Source organism: Lynx canadensis, chromosome X (assembly GCF_007474595.2).
Source record: "Lynx canadensis isolate LIC74 chromosome X, mLynCan4.pri.v2, whole genome shotgun sequence".
Lineage (NCBI taxonomy): Eukaryota > Metazoa > Chordata > Mammalia > Carnivora > Felidae > Lynx > Lynx canadensis.
The window spans coordinates 90,186,147-90,209,077 of NC_044321.2; the positions used below are offsets into that span (position 1 = coordinate 90,186,147).

Here is a 22,931-nt window from a genome sequence, read left to right on the forward strand (position 1 = left end):
TCGTGCTCTGTCTTTCTCTGTCTCTCAAAAATAAACGTTAAAATTTTTTTTTAAAAAACCAGTTAAGCGTCTGACTTCAACTCAGGTCATGATCTCGTGGTTTGTGAGTTCGGGCCCCACGTCGGGCTCTGTGCTGACAGCTCAGAGCCTGGAGCCTGCTTCGGATTCTGTGTCTCCCTCTCTCTCTCTCTCTCTGCCCCTCCCCCTCTCACACTGTCTCTCTCTCCCTCAAAAATAAATAAGCATTAAAAAAATAATAAAGAAAAGAAATGCACTTTAAATATAAAATATAAAGATATATATAGGTTACAAGTCAAATGATGAAGCCCTCTCGCCGTGAAATAGCCCCAGCCCAGCAGAGGTGCTGGGGACCCGGCCTAGACCCGGTGGCGGAGCCTGAAAGCACGTGGGCCCTTTGCAGCTGCACTTCTTGCCCTGTGCTGTCAGTGGAGGTACCGTACTGGCAATTGCTTGAGAAGAGTTTTCAGTTGTTGCCTCTGATACTTGATTAAGGGAAGGGTTTTCGGTTCACACCTGAGACAGCCCCAAGTGTTGCAAATGAACAGCCCAAACAGTCCTCGGATGCGGCGGTTTTCATGGAGACCATCTCTCCCCGACAAAGATGACTGCAGCAAGACTAAAGATGTACGAATAAGACCATGACTACGGGAGCGATTGCTGCAATGCTGTCTACAATCATCTATTCAAGGTGCTTCTTTCCATACTGTGCTTACAACATTGTTGGAGGACCGGATGAAGAAGGGAACAGAGCTGTGCACGACTCGGCAAGTGCCATGCTACAAACCAGTGCCTGCTTGACAACCAGGTTGGTTTTAAGAACACAAAGAACGTGGAGCAGGTCCCACTCAGAATCTGCATCATGACCAAGGAGGGCATCAGGGAGGAGACTGTTCCCCTGAGGAAGGATCGATGTGTGTGCTGTTATCATGAATCACTTCAAAACTGGTTGCTTTTACACCTTGGAACTACCAGACTAGTTTGTTTTGTTAAAACATAAACCTGTTTTTGAAAAAGTAAAACGATGGAAAAGATATATGATGCCAGTAATAATTGAAAGAATGCTGTGATGCGGCTATATTGATATCAGACAAGGTAAACTTCAGAGCAGTAAATATTACCAGGAATAAAGAAGGAACTAGATAATTATGAAAGAATCAGTTCACCAAGAAGACCTAACAATTCTAAATGTATATGCAGCTAACAATAGGTCCTCAAAGTACAGCTGATAGAAAGTAATAGAACTGAAAGACGGTGAATATAGAATATAGAATTCATCTTCTTATCAAGTGCACACGAGACATACTCTGGGCCACAAATATACCTTAAAATTGTACGAATATCGAAGTCATACAAAGTACGTTGGCTGACGTAACGATGTTAAACCAAATAGAAATAAAAGGGATGTAAAATACCTGGAAAACCCTCAGATATTTGGAAAACATTACTAAATAACCAGTGAATTAAAGAGAAAGACTCAAGGGAAAATTAGAACATATTTTGAATTAAATTAAATTTAAGTTGCAACATTTGTGAGATACATCTAATGTACTTGTTCAAGGGACGTGTGTGGCACTAAATCATCTTTTAGAAAAGGGTTTCAAAGTGAGGATCTAAGCATCTACCTTAAGAAACTAGTAAAGGTGAGTAAATTAAATTCAAAGAAAACAGAAGGAAGGAAATGGTAAAGATAAGAGCAGAATCACTGAAAGTGAAAACAAAAACAATTGAGAAAATCAATGAAACTAAAAGCTATATCTTTGACATTTCCAGTAAAATTGATTAATTTGTAGCAACACTAACAAAAAAAAATGAATGAAGACACAGATTGCTAATATCAGGAATGAAAGAGGGGATATCACTACAGAGCATACAGGCATAAAAGGATATTAAGGGAATAGTAAAGACAATTGTATTCTTGTAATTCTGAAAACTTAAATTGAACCAGTTACTAAAAGACACAAACTACTGAAGCTCACTCAAGAGGAAATAAGTAACTAGGTAGTCCTATATTTATTAAAGAATTTGAATTCATAGTTAAATAACTTCCAAAAAGAAGATTCCAGGTCCAGATGGCTCCACTGGAGGATCCTGTCAATCATTTCAGAAAGGACTGGTACTAAATCTATACAATCTCTTACAGAAAGAAAAGGTCAATGTCACCCTAATATAAAAGTCAGACAGGGGTGCCTGTGTGGCGCAATTGATTGAGTGTCCAAATCTTGAATTGAACTCAGGTCATGATCTCACCATTTGTGGGATTGAGCCCTGCATTGGGCTCTGTGCTGACAGTGCAGAGTCTGCTTGGGATTGTCTCTCTCCCTCTCTCTTTGCCCCTTCCCTGCTCGTGCTCTTTATCTCTCTCTCTCAAAATAAATAAACATTAAAAAATCAGACAAAACATTAAAGAAAATTAAGAGCCCCATATCCATAATAAATATAGATGCAAAGCCCTGAATAAAATATTATCAAATAAAGATCAATAATAAATGAAAATGATAATATATCAGAACCAAATTAAGGATGATTCATTACTGAAAATCAATCAATTTAATTCACCATAACAACAGATTAAAGAAGAAAAGCTATACTATTATATCAAAAAACACATGAGGAAGAATTTGACAAAGTTCAACATCACTTCATGATGTTAAGAATTATCCACAAACAAGGGATCAGAAGGGAACTGAACCTGATGAGGAGAATTTATTAAAAAAAAAAACACCTAAAAACAAAACAAGAAAAAATTCTTCAGGTAATAATGTACTGAATGGTGAGAGACTGAATACTTTTTACCTAAGATCGGGAATCAGGAGTGATGTCCACTTTAACCTCATATTTAAGTTCATACTTGATGTCCTCTTGAGTGAAATGAGGCAGGAAAAAGAAATAAAATGTATACAAATCGGGAAAGAAGAAATAAATCTGTCTTTATTTGTAGATGTCATGATTTTCCAAATAGAACGTACCAAGGTGGTGCCTGGGTGGCTCAGTGGGTTAAGTGTCCAACTCTTGATCTCAATGCAGGTCTTGATCTCAGGATTGTGAGTTCAAGCCCTGTGTTGGACTCCGTGCCGGGTGTGAAGCCTACTCAAAAACGAAAAAGAAAGAAAAGGAAGAAAATACCAAGCAATCTACAAAAATAGCTCCTAAAAGTCCATAAATGAGATTAGTGATGTATGATACAAGGTCAGTATACAAAAAATAATTGTATTTCCCAATGCTGACAATGAACAGTTGGAAGGCAAAGTTTTAAAGTCCATGCCATTTATAATGGTACATACAGCATGAAATACTTATGTATAAATTTAACAAAATATACTTATCCGTTTGCTGAAAAACAGTAAACAGTGATAGAAGATTCAATAATGTTCCATTTCAGTTCTCTCCAAATTGATCTATAGATTCAATTCAATCACAATAACATCATGGAGGGATATTTGTAGATGTAGAAAAGCTGGCTCAGAAATGCATGTAGAAATGAAAAGGAACCCAAATAGACAAAACAACTTTGAAAAGGAGAAAAAGTTGGAGGACTCACATGAGCTGATTTCAAGACTTATTGGAAAGCTACAGTAGTCAAGACGTGGCGGTATTGGTAAGAGGATAAACACACAGATTATTGGTACAGAATCTAAAGTATATAAACAGACCCACAGAGATATGGGCAATTGATTTTTGTTACATCTACTTCAATTTTTTTCATTTCATGCATTAAATGTTTTTTAAGAGAGAGTGCCTGTGCATGCGCACGACTGGCGGAGGGGGAGAGGGAGAGGGAGAATCTTAAGCGGACTCCTCATGCTGTCAGCCCTGTGAGATCATGACCTGAGCCAAAATCAAGAGTCAGGCACTTGACCGACTGAGCCACCTAGGTGCCCCCCAAATATTTGTATTGTGGTCAAAATGCATAACATAAAATTTACCATCTTAACCATGTCTAACCTAATCATTGTTGTGCAGCTAATCTCCAGTACGTTTTCATCTTGCAAAACTGAAACTCTATACCCATTAAACAACCGGTTTTCTTCTCACTCAAACCCCTGGAAACCACTCTTCTTTCTGTTTCTATGAATTTGACTCCTCTAGATGCCTCCTATGAGTGGAATGATACAGTATATGTCTTTTTGTGACAGCCTTATTTTACGTAACATAATGTCCTCAAGATTCATCCACGTTGTTGCACGTGTCAGGATTTCCTTCCTTTTGGCAAATTGAATTTTGACAAAGTTCCAAAGTCAATTAAATGGGCAAGAATAGTATTTTAAAAAATCGTGTTCAAAAATTGAACAGTATGCCAAAAGGAAAAAAAAAAAATGAGTATATCCAGTGCCCACATCTTGGTTACTAATACACTCTCCAATGAAAGGAAACTAGGCTTTTGCAAAAATGACTGCAGGACCAGGGAAGAAATATACGATATGAACCTAGAACATTCTGTACTTCCACAAAGCGAGGAAACAAGCAAGCAACTAAACAAACAAACAAACAAAAACCCTGGTAATAGGGATATGTCAAAGAGACACAGGAGCTAATTCAAAGAGGTCCCAGTGGCCAAAGCTGGAATAATTTAAGCAACAAGATAAATGAAATAGGGTCAGATTATAACCCACAGTATAAAATAAATATCCATGAGTCCATATTGTCATGAATGATCAACAATAAAGAACCTAATGGCCTACTGATTTTTTTAACTTTTTCAGTACTGATCCTCAAAAGAACATCAGTGGATACAAATTAATTGTGATCAGTAAAATAAGCCAGATCAAAGAGTACATACTTTATGATTCCATTTATATAAAATTTTAAAAAATGCAAACCAATCTATAGTGACAGAAAGTAGGTCAGTAGTTGCCTGGGAATGGAGGTGGAAAGAAGGATGAAATGCTGCACGAGTTATCTTTTTAGGATGATCGAAATGTTTCTTATCTTAATGGTGTTGTGTTTTCATAGCTGTACACATAGGTCAAAACTAATCAGATTTTATACTTCAGCTATGTGCATCTTACTTTATTTCAATTAGGCCTCAACAGAGTTTTAAAAATTACCTGTTTGACTTTCAGTCTAGAGCTCTTTTCTTTTCAAATGTTTATTTATTTATTTATTTATTTTGAGAGGGGGAGCGAGAGAGAGGAGATAGAAAGGGAGAGAGTGAGGGAGGGAGAGAGAGAGAGGGAATGAGCAGGGGAGGGCCAGAGAGAGAGAGAATCCCAAGCAGGCCCCACAGACAGCGCAGAGCCTGACCTGGGACTTGAACCATGAGATCATGACCTGAGCCGAAATCAAGAGTCAGGTGCTCTACCTAGAGACTGAGCCACCCCGGCGCCGAGAGCTCTTCTCGTTACAGCACAGTTGCATCTCTGGGTTGGGGATGGAATCTCCGAGGATGACGGACAGAGAGAAAGAATCAGTATTTATGAAGTGATCTGTTAGAGTTAGAGTCTCCCAGATCTTGAAACATAGTATTCGGTCAGATTTCAAACAGTAGACGGAACTACATGAAATGGCTTGTTTTATAAGCCAAAAGTGGTTGAATATCAGGATTTCATATGGTTCCATCTACAGGCGTTTGTATTTTTCCAGCGCGCCTGTGTACAAGGAAAGAGCATAATATATGCGTTGCCTTTAGACTGAGATGCAAATTCATAGAGTGGTGAAATGTGACATCTGTGAGTCGATTCGAGGAAGGATATTGGCTTCTCACTTTCAGTACAAGGCCTGAAGTCTCAATAGAGCATTTGAAGTTTTTTCTTAAAATGGAAATAGCGTCAAACAATGCAGAAAATTTAAAGAAGTAAAAATCACCCAAGGAAAATCACTGTCAATGTGGTGCGAATTCTTTAGGATTTGTTTCTATACATATGTAAAGTCACATAGATTATAGCTTATTTTTAAAGTGGTATTGTGCTATAGATACCCATTTGATATAAATGCAACACATGTATTTTTATTTTGTTTTTCTTGACATCCTTTCAAGGAAATATATAAAAGAACATAATTTTGATTTTTAGCTTTCACATTGTTTTGTCATCAAGTGGAGGAATTCTAATTATTTCTTTAAAAATCTGTGTTGTTAACAGTTTGGCAGTTTCAGTTGCACTACTTGGAAGAGTCTAATGAATATTCTTGTAGCTATATCCTTGTACACATCCATGAATATTTAGACAGGATAAATTGTTAGGAGATGGTCAGTGGGTAAAACATTCTTGAGACTTTGGATATACAGTTGGCAGTTTGGTAAATCCTTCTCGCAACACTGTTTCCTTGGCTTTAGGGATGCTGTTATTCTCTTGCTTTTCTTTTTAACACATTGGCTTTTCTTTTTAACCCGTTTCCTTTTAATCATTGGTTAATCCATTAACCCTCCCGTTTCCTTTGCTGGATCCTTTCCCTCTTCCTAATACCTAAATGCTCAGACCTTGGAGTTCTTCTTCATCTACAGTGGCTTTCTATATGATCTCACCTCGTCCCATGACTTCCAAATTTCTATCTCCAGCCCTGACCTTTCCCTGTATTCCAGACTCTCTGCTTGGATAGCTAATAGGCATTTGAAACTTAAATATTGCCTCAAATCAATATTTTGATTCCTACTTCACTCTTCAAAGTGCTCTTCATTTATTATCTTCCCCACCCTCAGTTGCTTAAGCCAAAAACTGAGAAATATCCTTGATTCTTCTTTCCCCCTTAATCTAAATCTAATCCAGCAGCAAATTCATTTAGGTCTACGTTCAAAATATATCCCAAATCTGACGACCTCTCAACATCTCTGCCTCAACCATCAGAATCCAAGACACCATCATATGTCAGCTGAATTACTGCATCTGGCTCCTCAGTGCTGTCCCCCTTGCCCCTCGACTCTATGCACCATAGAATGAGTGACCCTTTAAAACTGCAAACAAGGGGGTGCCTGGGTGGCTCAGTTGGTTAGGCGTCCGACTCTCGGTTTCAGCTCAGGTCATGATCTCACAGTTCATGGGTTCGAGCCCCTCATCGGGCTCTGTGCTGATGGTGCAGGGACTGGTTGGGATCCTTTCTCCCTCTCCCTCTCTCTACACCATCCCTGCTCACGCTGTCTCTGTCTCCGTCTCTCTCAAAATAAATAAATACACTTAAAAAAGTTGTCTTAAATTTAAAAAAATGCAAATAAAGCTATGCGAGTGCCGTTTCCAAATCCTCCAGTGGCTTCCCAGTGCATCTATTAAATTCATAGTTTTCTGTTCCACATGCCCTGGGCTCCTTGCCATCCCTTGAATGCCCCCTCTGCTCTTACGGTTAACCTTTGTTTTCTTCGTTATTTCATTTTTTCCGTTTCAGTGTTACCTATTCGGGGAGGACCTCTCTTACCACCCAGTCTAAGATAGCACCTCCTGCTACTGTTTTCCCACTATCCTGCTTAATCTTTTTGTCATGATATTTTTCAGTACCTGACACAATATACATTCATCGGTTAATTTGTTTATTTTGTCTCGTAAGTATGTAAGCTCTCCTGGGGGTGGAGCCTTTTTGGGTTTTATTTTCTTGTTATGCATAGCAGACATTCACTGAATACATGTATACTAATTTGGATGTAAATTTTAAAAAAGAAAAAAATAAAAAGAGAAGAAGAACCACTGCTCACAGCAGGCAAGGAAGAACTTACAATTTGAACCTAGTATCTGAGTCTGTTTGCCCATACTCTTGCCAATAATGAATATTGTGGATGCTTGTCATCTTTGCGAATCTGTGGCTTACAAAATAATATATCAAGGTAAGAAACTATGACACGATGGTCAGAATAGAGCTTTGCAAGGCAAATACAGAATAATTCGGGAACATGGTTCCTGTCTTTGAAATGCTGACAAACTAAGTGATAAGCAAAATGTGCATAAAGATTTTGAATACTTCGGGAGTAAATCAGGTAGTAATCCTTTTACAATCATTAGTTTGGTTAGTGGTTTTCTGGTTCTGTTCAGTGGGTCTACCCCAGGGGTCTTAAGGCAGTGGGTAAGGAATGGAGAGCCAGCTGAACTCATATTCTAGGTTCAATGGAATAGCTCTTGTTTTAGCTATATTACATTTTGGATTTCCTTGGTCTTCCCATTATTTCCCTTGAGTGAAGAGTGCCATTGATTAGAAATGAACACAAATATTTGAAATCTGTTGTTTTAAATGTTTAAAGAAGGGCCAAAAGGGTATGTGCAAGAATTGTAGAAGAAGGCTTGAATTGAATAGAGGGAAATTAAAGAATATTTCTTTCTATTTTGATAGTCTTTTACAGCCTTCCAAATGCATTTGTATATATTATCTCATTTAAGCTTTATCACATCGCCATGAGTTAGGCAAGTCAGCTAACACTATCCTCGTTTCATAAGGGGAAAACGTGAGTCTGTGAGTTGTTCAAGATTATATGGCAGTTAACCTAATCTACAGCAGAGCCAGAATTCACAAATCAGAAATCAAGGTATTCTGATTCCAAGAGAATAGCATTAGTACAATGTAGACTCTTTCATGAGTAAGAAAACCTAATTTCTCTCTAGGACTTAGATTCTTTTATAACATTTTTATTTAAAAGTTTTCCTCCTAACCATATTTATCTGACGTTCAGATCTAATCCTCATATTACATTGTTTCTACATACAGGATTTCTAGCTCAGTTTTGTCCTCTCTAATGCCCTGAGACAAGAATACTGGAGTCTCTTTGTAATATATGTGACTGGGTTGATTTTTTAAAAATGTTTATTTTATTTTGAGAGAGAGAGAGCAGGGAAGGGGCAGAGAGACAGGGAGAGAATCCCAAGCAGGCTCCACGCTGTCAGCGCAGGGCCCAGCTCAGGGCTCAATCCCACAAACAGTGAGATCATGACCTGAACTGAAATCAAGAGTTGGATGCTTAATCAACTGAGCCACCCAGGCGCCCCGGGTTGATTTTTTTTCCCCAAAATGTAGTCATTAGTAGATGCTACTATGAGATTGCAAAAGAAGGAGAAGGGGGACGGGGAGGGGGAGGGGGAGTAGGAGGAGGAGGAGAAGGAAAAGGAGAAGGAGAAGGAGAAGGAAGAGGGAGAAGGAGAAGGAGAAGGAGAAGGAGAAGGAGAAGGAGAAGGAGAAGGAGGAGAAGGAGAAGGTGGCTTTTAATGGTCTTTTATTCCAGAATCATAGAGTGATGACGAGACTAGATTTAGCTGACTGAATTTGGCAGCTTAACAATAATTGGTGTGCCAGACATAATTACTCGGTGTCAGACACATTACCCAAGTCATTTCATTTTGATTCCTTACAACCTTGTTTAATGAGGTGATTGATGGATGATGAGTTGATTCCTCTCAATACCGCCATCCCCTTCTTCCCTAAAGACATTCCACAGGAGATCATGTTTTTGTTTTGTTTCGTTTTTGTTTCTTGTACCTGGCATTCAATATTTAGAGGCCTTTGCATTCTTTAATATTACACTTTAGGTTTTGACTATCATTTAGCTTTTTTTGCCATTATTTATCCTTTAAAATTAGACTTGAACAGCTAAGATTTCGAGAACCTTCATCCAACAAGTAAACTACTTCAAGAAATGATACATTTACCTGTAGGGTACAGTTTTTGACGGGGTGAACTAAAGATTAACCTACTCCAGAAAGCAAGTTCTTGGGGATGAAAAGAAGATGTCAGGCTTGAAGCTAAATCTCACTGGCGCAAGAGTGAGACTTTTCTGGTTTCTCAGGAGTCTGCTTCCCTGGGCAACATGGAGTTAGACAGATTTCACATGGGACCTGCCCAGGGTTCTTCCTCGTTCACCAATCCCCACACCTGAGACTGCTTTAAACTTGCCTCAAATTCTGAGACCAGGGGCACCTGGCTGGCCCAGTTAGTAGGGCATGTGACTCTTGATCTCAGGGTCATGAGTTCAAGCTGCATGCTGGGCGTTGAGCCTACTTAAAAAGAAAAAATTCCGAGACTAATTCTGCTTTTCTACTAGAGAAATGGAAGGAACATAATGACATCTGTCGAGCACTTTCTTGGTGCCAGACACATTATCTGAATCATTTCATTCAATTATTCACAGTGACACTAATTATTGCCAACTCACAGCAGCGAAGACAATACATACAGTCAAGAAATATTTGTTGACTGAACAAACAGGCATCATAGATCCTTATATTCCCAGTTTATAGTTGAAGAAATTGATATTCAGGTTAAATATACAGCCCAAGGTTACACAGGTGGTAAATTTCCTCTTCCCTTCCTCATTTTCTTCCTCTTCTTCTTTGTTCAGTTTAAATTTTTTTCTGACAGTTATGCATGCTTTGACATTAAAACCCTAAATATTATAAAAGTATAAAGAGTGAAAGCGAAAGTCTCTTTCTCCACCTCCTCCCTCCCTGCTTTGCTCTCCAGAGATACTCCCTGGAAGCAAATCTCACGATTGCTGCCATGATTCTGAGTTGGACCTTATAACTCGTAGATTCATGTAACTGGGCTTTGTGGTCAACTTTTTTTAATGTTTATTTAGTTTTGAGAGAGACCGGGAGGGACAGAGCCTAAGTGGGGGAGGGGCAGAGAGAGAGGGAGACAACAGAATCCGAAGCAGGCTCCAGGCTCCGAGCTGTCAGCGCAGAGCCCAACTTTGGGTTGGAACTCACGAACTGCGAGATCATGACCTGAGCCGAAGTCGGACGCTTAACCGACAGAGCTACCCAGGTGCCCTTCTTTTTTTTTTAATGTTTTTTTTTTAATTTATTTTTGAGACAGAGAGAGACAGAGCATGAGTGGGGGAGGGGCAGAGAGAGGGGGAGACACAGAATGCGAAGCAGGCTCCAGGCTCCGAGCTGTCAGCACACAGTCCGTGGAGGGACTCGAACTCACGGACCATGGGATCATGACCCGAACCAAAGTCGGACGCTTAACCCACTGAGCCAGCCCGGCGCCCCTAACGGGGCTTTGTCTTGATCTCTGGTTGCAAGCTCTCGTCTCGTACCCCGCATTTTGCAACGGAATGTTTTCAGCATCGTATCGTCATGCTTTTGTTTCTGCCACGGTCAGCAAGACCATGTTGGCATTGTTTATAATAAAGGTATTACTCTATACACTTGGGGGCTGTGACGGACCGTCAAAATGTACTATACGGCAACTGTTTTATGACTGTGGCAGCAATGGAAAGCGTAAGCATGGCAGCAGCATGCACTAAAACTGATAAATGGATTGTAAAGAAAAGCGGTGCACAAAGAACTGGTAACTGCTTGTCGCTGCTCTCTGATTTGATGTGCTGCTGGCGACAGAGCCTCGGTCTTTCCGGAGGCAGTCTGGGTTGTTGCAGAGAAAGCTAAAACTATCTTAATAGATCTTTAGTTGATCATCACATTTCGTCTTTCATTGTGTCTTGCAGTAGTTTATCTTTAGTAAGGGATCTTTAGCAATTCGATTTCCAGCGGATTGTTCCTCAGCACGTTCTTTGTTTGGCCCTTCTCACTGTTTCTTCGGTAAGTCGTTTCTAAGAATCAGCTGTCATTACTCTCTGACCGCAATAATATTTCCTTCCTTATCCTTACTCCTTTACGCCTACCGATTTTTTCCTTTCGCCACCATCCCGCCAATAACCTCCAGTCTCTTTAGGTCTTCAGATGAATTTTTCATTTAGTTATTATTATCATTATTTGCTCGCCTACCCATCCTGCAACCCTTGACCAGCTTTTTTTTTTTTTTTTTAATTTTTTTTTTTCAACGTTTATTTATTTCTGGGACAGAGAGAGACAGAGCATGAACGGGGGAGGGGCAGAGAGAGAGGGAGACACAGAATCGGAAACAGGCTTCCAGGCTCTGAGCCATCAGCCCAGAGCCTGACGCGGGGCTCGAACTCACGGACCGGGAGATCGTGACCTGGCTGAAGTCGGACGCTTAACCGACTGAGCCACCCAGGCGCCCCAGTAATTAAATTACATTTTATTTATTTTTTTTAATGTTTTTTTTTTCAACGTTTTTTATTTATTTTTGGGACAGAGAGAGACAGAGCATGAACGGGGGAGGGGCAGAGAGAGAGAGGGAGACACAGAATCGGAAACAGGCTCCAGGCTCCGAGCCATCAGCCCAGAGCCTGACGCGGGGCTCGAACTCACGGACCGCGAGATCGTGACCTGGCTGAAGTCGGACGTTTAACCGACTGCGCCACCCAGGCGCCCCATGACCAGCTTTTTTAACGGATCTCCTCATTAACGCAAATAATCCCTTATTTTCTCGATCGTTTCTTACATCTATAAAACCCATTCTTTTTGTTTATTTATTTTGAGGGTCGGGGAGAGAGAATGTGCAGGGACGGGAAGAGAGAGAGGGGGAGAGAGAGAATCCCAAGCAGGCTCTGCACTGTCAGCACAGAGCCAGATGTGGGGCTTGAACTCACGAACCATGAGATCATGATCTGAGCAGAAACCAAGAGTCAAGGGCTGAACTGGCTAAGCCACTCAGGCGCCCCTATGAAACACATTCTTAACCCAGGAAAGAAACATCTTGTTATTCTTTTCCTCCGATTTTACTCCTAGACCTTAACATCTGACGAAAATCACAAAATCATGGCCACCAAGTTAGAATAAATGTGTGCTCCTAAAATTCAGCCGGATTTTGTACTTTGGTTGCTAGTTCTCTTATCCTTTCTTGACATTTTCTGAACATTTCCTATAGTAGATGCCCAAACTTTATGCGGGCCCTGATATCTCAGCTCTAAATATGCTCACTACTTAATTCCTTGGGTAAGATTGAGGCCATTTGATATGGCTCCCTGTCCTTTCTTCATTTCCTCCTAAGTAGGTTTTTATTGCCAAACTCTCCTCTTCACCAGTATCTTACCATTTAACATCCTGTCTTTGTCTTGGAAGAGACACTTGGTCAAGGTAGGTAGGTACCTCTTGTTCTCATCCTTCCCACACTCCGCTGACATCTTGCTGTACAGGGATCCCCTCTCTACCATGTCGATATCTCTTCTCTTCCCACAAATAAGATCAGCTTCCCCCAGGATCCTGCACAATCTTCTTCAAAACCGGCTATCTCCCCAAACTGCCATTTCATTTCCCTCCCACACCCTTTACTGCCAGTACTTCTAAAAGAATAGGCTGTACTTGTAGTTTTTATTCCTTACTGCTTCTTTGTACTCCTTAAAATCTGCTTTCTATTTTCGCAACTGTACAGAAATTCCCTCCCCAAAATCCTGATGTTCTGATAATAGTTTCACATAATGACTTTCCCACTCGTCAGCCTCTTGGTCTTACTCTGAGACATATGACTCTCTAAGGCATATGTACTTAAAGTATCAAAGTATCGAATTCGTTTCTGTTTCTATGGAGGAACTTCTCTATCATGGATCTCCTCTTACCTGTAGGTGTCCTCCACATCAACTTCTGTTATATATTGCAAACTTTTGCGTGGAAAATCGAAAGCATTTATTCATACAAAGACCTGCACCTAAGTGTTTATGGGGATTTGTTCAACATTGTCAAAAACCAAGATTCAACCCAAGAGATGGATGGATAAACAAATTGCGGTACATTCGTAAAATGGAAAACTGCTCAGGAATAAAAATAAACAAACTACCGAGACACAAAACATGGGTAATTCTCAAAAGTATTATGCTGAGAGAAGCCAGACACTAAAGACTCCATACGGTAAAGTTCAATTTATATGACGTTCAAGAAAAGGCAAAAACTACAGTGACAGAAAGCAGATTAGTGGTTGCCAGCTCAGTCTGAGGTTAGTGGAGGATACTGAGTGTCAAGGTCTGAAAGGGAATGTTCTGGAGTGATGGAAATGTTCTATACAATGATTGTGGCGGTATACAACTGGATACATTTGTTTTTGACATTTTAGAATTGTATATACATTATACCTCAAGAAAGCTGACAAAACGGTAAAATATGACAATCTAGACCTAGATTCCCCAAAGAAATCAATTGGTTTTTTTAAGTGATCATTCTCTTTTTGAAAATATTTCATTATTTGCCTCAATAGATTATAGACTTATTTGGGGGATCTACCACTGAATCCAATATTGTTAATTCCAGTTAGTTACATAGAATGTACTCTGTAAGAAGTTGGTTTGTTGATGCAGTTTTTTTAAAGGAGAATTTCAGACTTAGGAAGCAACATAGTGTAGTATTTAAAACAATATTAGAGATGGGGCGCCTGGGTGGTGCAGTCGGTTAAGCGTCCGACTTCAGCCAGGTCACGATCTCTCGATCCGTGAGTTCGAGCCCCGCGATCCGTGAGTTCGAGCCCCGCGTCAGGCTCTGGGCTGATGGCTCAGAGCCTGGAGCCTGTTTCCGATTCTGTGTCTCCCTCTCTCTCTGACCCTCCTCCGTTCATGCTCTGTCTCTCTCTGTCCCAAAAATAAATAAACGTTGAAAAAAAAATAAAAAAAAATAAAACAATATTAGAGAAACAAGGTTAAATCGTGGCTTTGCAGCATAGCTGTGAGGGTTTGGGCAAAATTCTTTTTCTGTGTGTGCTTCTCTTTTTTTTCTGCTGTAAGAAAGGGAAAAGACTAGTAATTATGTCATAAGTTTATTGGAAGAATTAAAAGTGGTAATGCTTGCAAATAATTGGCATAGAGAACACAAAAAATGCAAAAAGCACTAGAGAGAATAAAATTTATTTCATCGCTTTAAGAGAACTTATTCACCATGTAAATTTTGCATGTATAGCAGGTTTATTCCTTAATAAAAATATAATCACCACCCCCCACTGGGACTCCATATTTCTGTAGACAGCCTTTGATGCTGGAAACAATTGCTGATACATTTTCTCTCTATCATATCCTCCCATATTACCTAGTTTTCTTCCTTTGCCACCTTTACTCCTTTGCACTTATTCTCTGTGACATTTATCATTACTTTTTAGATATGGCATTTTAAGACAAGTCCTCCAGAAGCCATTCATTTAATTTCTATCGCTTTGTTTGCAGTGGAAGTGCATTGGTTAATGACTTGTTTATTGTATAAATTGATTGCCAGGTAATTGTGGTTTAAATATGATAAGTAGGGATGCCTGGGTGGCTCAGTCCATTGAGCATCAGACTCTTGACTTCAGCTCAGGTCATGATCTCAGGGTTCAATTCCTGGGATCCAGCCTAGGATTCTCTCTCCCCCCCTCTCTCTGCCCCTCCCCTGCTCACACTCTGTCTCCTTCTCTTTCTTAAAATAGATAAATAAATAAATAAATAAATAAAAGTTAAGTGAAAATAAAAATAAATATAAGTAATTTATAAAAATAGCTAAGTAGACCATTAAACACTGACAAGTATTATTAATAAATTTTAGAGTGATGACAGACTAAAATTTCAATAAATTATCGAATTTTCTTTTGTTTCTTTTTTAAAAATATATATATATTTTTTTATTTTTGAGAGAACATGCATGAGTGGGGGAGGGGCAGACAGAGATGGAGACAGAGAATCCGAAGCAGGCTCTGTGCTGGGAGCGGAGAACCCAAAGCGGGGCTCAAACTTGAGCTAGGAGATCATGACCTGAGCCCAAATCGAGACTCAGACGCTTGATCCACTGACTGAGCCACCCAGGCATCCCAAATCATACAATTTTCTAGCTATAAGGCATATAAGTAGTTATTCACTGCATGTCCCTCATTACTTGCTGAGGAAACTGAGGCCAAAAGAGACTAAATGTTTTGCCTAAGGACATACAGCTAATTAGTGACAGAAATCCCAACTGAATCCGTTCTTTCGAAAAAGTTTTCTTAACGTTTATTTATTATTGAGAGACAGAGAGACACAGAGCATGAGCAGGGGAGGGGCAGAGAGAGGGGGAGATGCAGAATCAGAAGCAGGCTCCAGGCTGCTCGAACCCACGAACCGTGAGATCATGACTGGAGCCAAGTCGGTTGCCTAACCAACTGAGCCACCCAGGCACCCCCAATTAGCTCCATTCTTAACTATTCTTAAGCCGGTGGCTTCCTATTAAAACCAGTGGGCATCTGTATGAACATGATTAGTTACTTTAGTAAATCTTAGCCACTAGAAAATTTTATTGAACTTAGCTTGTATTTTGCCTAGGAATTAGTAGAATACCTTTATCAACTCACACTGACTCTCATAGAGTAAGAGTCAGATGTAATATAATTATATAATTACCCTAATGCCATGATTCCTCTCCTCTAAACTTTCATTGATCTGTATCAAAATATCCCTGCCTCTCTCTCTCTCTTTTTGTTTTGTTTTTTTTTTTTGAGATGGCATTAGCTTTATTGAAAATATGAGGTATGGTATTTTTTCCCCCACAAACTCATTTTTATTTTATTCTTTCCGTTTTTTATTTCTCCAGTCTCTGTTTCTACTTGTCTTCTTTAATCTGTTACTTTGATTTAGATGCCAACAAAGTACGACTCATGAAGTGAACTTGGAGATCCTCTGTCACACTCCGTTCCTAGGGAAGTGATGTTGCTTAAGGTCATACAGATAATAGTAAATGTGAGATCATAACTCAGGTTTTCTGGCCGTAAACACTGTGTCCTTTAGAATACTACAGGATTAAGTTTCCTCATCATTTTGAGTTCTTCTAGAATACACATACACATGCATATACAAAATGTATGACATTAACTCACTGTATCTCTGCCTTTTCTTATATCAGGCTACTTTATTCTTCACCCATCAAGGCAGCTGAGAATGATTGAGTTTGTATCTGATTTAAGACCCATTTCTGTTATTTAACCTATCTGGCAGCCTCCTACTAAAGCAATCTTTAGAGTTCCCAGTTCCTTTGACTAATTTGGATCAAGGGGTCAGGAAACTACAGCCTGTGGGTCAAATCTGGCTCACCACTTATTTTTGTACATAAAGTCTCATTGGAACAAAACCGTGCCCCCTCGTTTGTGAATTGTTCGTGGTTGCTTTCACATTGCAATGGCAGAGTTGTATACTTGTGACAGAGACCGTAAGACCCACAAAACCTAAAATATTTACTCTCCGGCCCTTTGGAGAAAAAGTTTGTAGATTTCCCTGGTCTAGATTATGATCAAATTTTGGAAGTGATCATGAGCTTTAGAAAAGAATGTGTCTTCCTTTTTAGGGATATTTTATTAGATATATATCTAATAATTCAAATGTATAAAATATATTTTCAAATTTTCTCCAGTATTAGGTTTTTTCTACTTTCTTGTATAAAAGATTGAGTGATATGATACATCAATCTCTTCCTGAAATTATGTTTTCTCAATTTCTTTTTGAATTTTTAAAAATGTTTATTTATTTTTGAGAGAGAGAGTGAGAGAGAGAGAGAGAGAGAGAGAGTGCGAGTGGAGGAGGGGCAGAGAGAGACACAGAATCCAAAGCAGGCTCCAGGCTCTGAGCTGTCAGCACAGAGTCCGATGTGGGGCTCGAACCCAAGAACTGTGAGATCATGACCTGAGCCGAAGTTGGATGCTTAACCAGCTGAGCCACCCAGGAGTCCTTCGTTTTGAATTTATAACCGATTTTGCTTCTATGTATATGTAGTGGTAGAGATACTATGCTATTTTGTTATGGTTCATTAGTGTTACGTCTTCTTTGTAAATTATACATTTTAATCAAGACAAATTATTTTCTGTGTCAAATAATGCTCCTTTTCCTTGAATTCTACTTTATATTAGTATCAATTCTCCTGATTTGTTTTATTTCTATCTACATAATTTTTTATTCTTTTATCTGATGATTTTATATGCTTGGGAAGGAGACATATGACCAGTATATCCAATATGTGTGATTCCCCTATATTTGTCTTTTCTTCCAACCAAAAGAGATTGCCTGGGACTTGCAGTGCTGGACGAGACAGCATAAGCCCTCTATGGCCTGTTTCCCCCCATTAATGACAACTAAAAATTGTGGACAAAACACAAAATGTGACTAATTGAAGTCTCTGAAAAGTTAACAATACTCCTTCTCTCAATGGGGAGGGAAGTAAAAGCTTGAAGAATGATCAGTAAAGTGATGAGTTTACTATTTTGTTTTTTTTGTTTTGTTTGCCTTTAACTCAAGGGTGATGAATGTCCCAGAACTGGGCAGTGAGTATGGACAACAGAAAATTGAGTAACCCCCTTTCTAGGCTGAGGACTGAGAAACTGGTCTGGAGAATGTAAGGAAAATCCTTCTCTTCTCTTCTTTCTTTTTTTTTCTCTCCAGGCCTTGCTTGAGATTATTACTAAGTCACAAAGTTGCAGTGCCGTAATGATATGGCACTCACTTCAAACCCCGAGGCAAAAATAATCCCCATGACTCTAGAGGTATCAAGGAAAGGGGCCTTGGTGGACCAAAGCATGCGTGGGGATCCTGACTATTTTTTCTCTCTCCACAACAGGCGTAAAACTATCGGAGAAACCCCTGTATTCTGTTTTTTTTTAATGTTTATTTATTTTGAGAGAGAGAGAGAGAGAGAGTGAGCAGGGGAGGGGCAGAGAGAGAGAGAGAGAGAGAGAGAGAGAGATGAGAGACGGAATCCCAAGCAGGCTCCATGCTTCAGTGCAGAGCACAATGCGGAGATCTGTCTCACGAACCGCGAGATCATGACTTGAGCCAAGATCGTGTCCTGAGCCAAAATCAAGAGTCAGACGCTTAACCAACTGAGCCACCCAGGCGCCCCAAGAGAAACCCCTGTATTCCAGACAGAGGAACTGGGAAAACAGGTGTTTTGGAGTTGGAGACTGTGGGGCAAGTCCCAGATAGTAAAGTATGGAAGAAGGGGGTTCTCCAATTCGGGGTTTAAACTGAGCTTACACCCAAGCTGCACATGCAGGGAACAAACACAAAGAAGCATCGAAAAGGCTTTGAAAACTGCAATGCGATGGAAACTACTGGCCATGACCCAGAGTAAGCCTGAATGGTGCGTATATGGGTAGACCCAAATAGCACAGCAACGATTTGGAAAACTGGACTCATATGAGGACCATATGAGGCCTTTAAGAGACAAAACAGATGAACATAAGGGAAGGGAAACAAAAATCATATAAAAACAGGGAGGGGGACAAAACAGAAGAGACTCATAAATATGGAGAACAAACTGAGGGTTACTGGAGGGGGTGTGGGAGGGGGGATGGGCTAAATGGGGAAGGGGCACTAAGGAATCTACTCCTGAAATCATTGTCGCACTAGATGCTAACTAATTTGGATGTAAATTTTAAAAAAGCAAAAAGAAAATAAAAAAAGAAGAAGAACCACTGCTCACAGCAGGCAAGGAAGAACTTACAATTTGAACCTAAATGAATTGACCAACCAGTCATTCTCCAGAGAATCTTAACAGGATCTGAAGTAAAACTATGATATTCGGAACGTCTAGAATCAATTGTTGGTTAAGAGACAATAAACATGAGATAATGTTTACGAGATGCTAAGAGATGCTAAACCTGAGATAATCCAGATATTGGAATTAGCAGACAAAGACTTTAAAACAGCTATTTTATCCATCCTTCATGTGATAAGGCTACATGTAGATGGAAATAGAAAGCATTTGGTATCTGCATAGAAACAAAAGTTGAGGTCAAGTATTGGAGGCAAGCACTATTATGCTTTTCCATTAAAATTTTAAAAAAGTTTTTTTTTAACATTTATTTATTATTGAGAGACAGAGAGAGACAGAACATGAGCAGGGGAGGGGCCAAGAGACAGGGAGACACAGAATCCGAAGCAGGCTCCGGGCTCTGAGCTGTCAGCACAGAGCCCGGCGCGGGGCTCGAACTCACAAACCGCGAGATCATGACCTGAGCCGAAGTCGGATGCTTAACCGATGGAGCCACCCAGGTGTCCCAACATAATTATGATTTTTTAAAGAGTTTATATATTTTGCTCGAGAGAGAGAGCAAGCACGATTGGGGGAGGGGAAAAGAGAGAGGGAGAGAGAGAGAATCCCAAGCAGTCTCCGTGCTGTCAGCACAAGAGCCCAACTTGTGGCTTGATCTCATGAACCTTGAGATCATGACCTGAGCTGAGATCAAAAGTCACCTAACTGCCCCAGGTGCCCCTCATAATTATGATTTTAAAAACAGAGATTAAAGGGACGTATCTTGTACATCTAGTCATTATCTGTGGAAGCAGGTTTTCACAAGCTGGGATCCTGGACTTCTGACAGATGTGTGATGGGTGGTCCATTAAAACAAGCAAAAAGATTTCTGTGGTAAACTGTGGTTGAGAAATAGTGCCTTAGACAATGTAAACGATTTAAAACATATTCCTGTAAGACATTTTAGAACATTTTCATATGCGAATAACTTTACTCATTTGAAATCTTTGAACTGGTGATAGAGTCAGCAGAGTTTCCCAAACTTAGTGGGTTATGTGGCATTAAGGTACACCTACTAACATCTCTCAGGACTACTAATCTGTAAGAAGCTTTGGGAAATGTCCAAATGTTTAGAAGTCCATGGATGCAGTATATACCCAATTTTCAAGCTCTGATGTGTAAGGGTAGGGACCAGACTAGGAAAGTTAATCGGGCAGAGGGGTTAATCATGTCGGTAAAAGCAAGTAGCAGCTGGGTAGGCAGATCCTGTACCTTGTCATCAGCAAATATTTACAAACCCTCTCTTAGTTCCTTCTAGTTGGTAGAAAAATTTCTGAAGTTGGCAACCCTGTTGCTTTTTCATTGTATCCCAACTCCAGATGTTTTTTTAAAATGTTTATTTATTTATCTTTTGTGTGTGTGTGAGAGAGAGAGAGAGAGAGGAGAGAAAAGGGCAGAGAGAGAGGGAGACAGCCGAAATCAAGAGTCGGACACTTAACCGACTGATTCCCACCTCCCCCTGCCCCAAATGCCTCCCAGAGGGTATTTCTTAGCCCAGCTTCTCAGGAATCTGTGATCACATCCTTTCTGATTCATTTCTTCGGCCAGGTTTTATTTAGCATGTATTGCATATATTTTGCTGAAATAGGTCTTAAAAAGTAGGCAAAAAACATAATAAACATGTTTCTTGTTCTTGAGCAAATTATCCCACGTGTGAGACAAAATATATCACTCATGCAGCCTTCTTTGTCACTATGGGCAATATAACCGTTAGAGCCGTGTCAGGATCATGGTTCTTCTCCTCCCCGTTCCGATATATTCCATGCCAATTTTGTTCTCAAGCCCTTTGGCTTAGGCTATCCTCTTGCTTTAGAATGACCCCTCGCTCCTTTCTGTATTTTCATAGTATCTTATAAATGGGGCTGGGGTATGGGCTGGGAAGAAAAACACCATTTTATGCAGAACGATAGATGGTTACAATCTATTAAGCTGTAGTGACATGACCTTAATATTTGAATGTTTTAATTTATTGACTAATTATATTTCCAGACAAAAATAACACATTTGCGATCTCAGCACAAAGGACCCCTTTTTCGTAGGACTATCACAGAAATTAAAACTAAACTTTTGGACAAGATTTAAAAAGACTACCTTGTCACCTTTTTGTTCATGATGCTAGTTTTCCACTTGAAATCAGCTCACCTTGTGATATATGAAAGGACACACAAAGTATGAAATGAAGGAAAATGAAAAATTAATGTACATGCAAATGAGCTGCGTTGTCTACTTTGGTAGAAGGATGTAGGATACGTTATTTTCATTACCAGCTGCTCTTGTAAACAACACAGTTTAGTTCAATTAGCGCGACTCATTCAAACAGGTCATTAAATCAATATTACAGGCTAACTGAACTGATGAATCAAAAATTTTTTTCATGCCTGAAAGTCACCACATTATGTAAATTCTGTCAGAGGACAACCTTGATCGACCTGAATCTAACTAACCTGAACCTTCAATTAACAGGATTTTTTGGAAACATTCACTTGTATTTTAAAAGAACAAGGTAAACGACAAGACAATTTCATATCAAGTATAGTGTCGATATAGCTGATAATCATAGGCTGCTCCAATGAGTAGGCCTATTCCGTGTATTTTGAGGACCATCGGGAAGAATTCTAGTCCCACAAATAGCATCCTGTTGATAATGCCTGAACATCTACCTTGGTTATTCATCTTCGATTGAAAAAAATGGTGAAATACAGCTGTACTTGATAAGAGAATTTCATAACCTAATAAGTGAATTACACCTCTTCAGTAGAGTTTATTAGATATTTTCCAACATGAAAGTTCACTGAGAGGCCCGTAACAGATCAGTTTCGGTGAGGTAAGGGTAGGTCAAAGACCAAGGACAGGACAGTGTCCAAGAAGGGCACACCTCATATGGCTACCACATGAGGGACCCTGGTTATCTAGCAGGGAAATATGGAACGTATTCTTGGGGACAGGCAATCAAGGGAAGGCAGGAAGACACCAAATTGATTTTGCTAAGTATAAATTACTGCATTTCACTATAATAATCCATAGTGAAGGGCATCTTGGAAGTAAATTTTAAATTGACATTTTCTGGGGTTCCTGGGTGGCTCAGTCAGTTAAGTGTCTGACTTCCACTCAGGTCATGATCTCATGATTCGTGAGTTCGAGCCTCACATCAGGCTCGCTGCTGTCAGCGAAGAGCCTGCTTTGAATCCTCTGTCCCTCTCTCTCTGCCTTTCTCTCTCTCTCTCTCTCTCTCTCAAAATAAATAGATAAATAAATTGATATCTTCTTTTCCAGTGAGCTTTTGTGCATGGTAACTATAGGGAACTTCCCCCAAGAAAAAACACGAGCTCTTGGAGAGAACATAGCCAGAGAGCCAAGCTGCCTCTTGGCCTTTGATTCTGAAGGTTTCTTTAGACATCAGCCTCCCTTCAAAAAGAACAAAATACCAAATAACATCAGTCATAGGAAAGTCAGAGAGGTCATTTATTCCAGCCAGCTCCAGTTAATTTAGAAATAATTTATCTATTTGCGAAATATTGTAGTGGCCTTTAATTTTCACTACAACAATCTGAGCTGTGGCAATACCATGTAGAGACTCCCTTGGGCGTGGGGTGGGGTGTATAAGTCTGTAAAACTTTGTCAGACTGGAGATGCTAAGTATACTTT

General features: G+C 39.8%; 1 pseudogene; it reads left to right on the forward strand.

Annotated features, from left to right (window-relative positions):
- The first annotated feature begins 320 nt into the window (after window positions 1-320).
- On the forward strand, window positions 321-11,173 carry LOC115506855 (annotated as a pseudogene).
- Window positions 11,174-22,931: the final 11,758 nt, after the last annotated feature.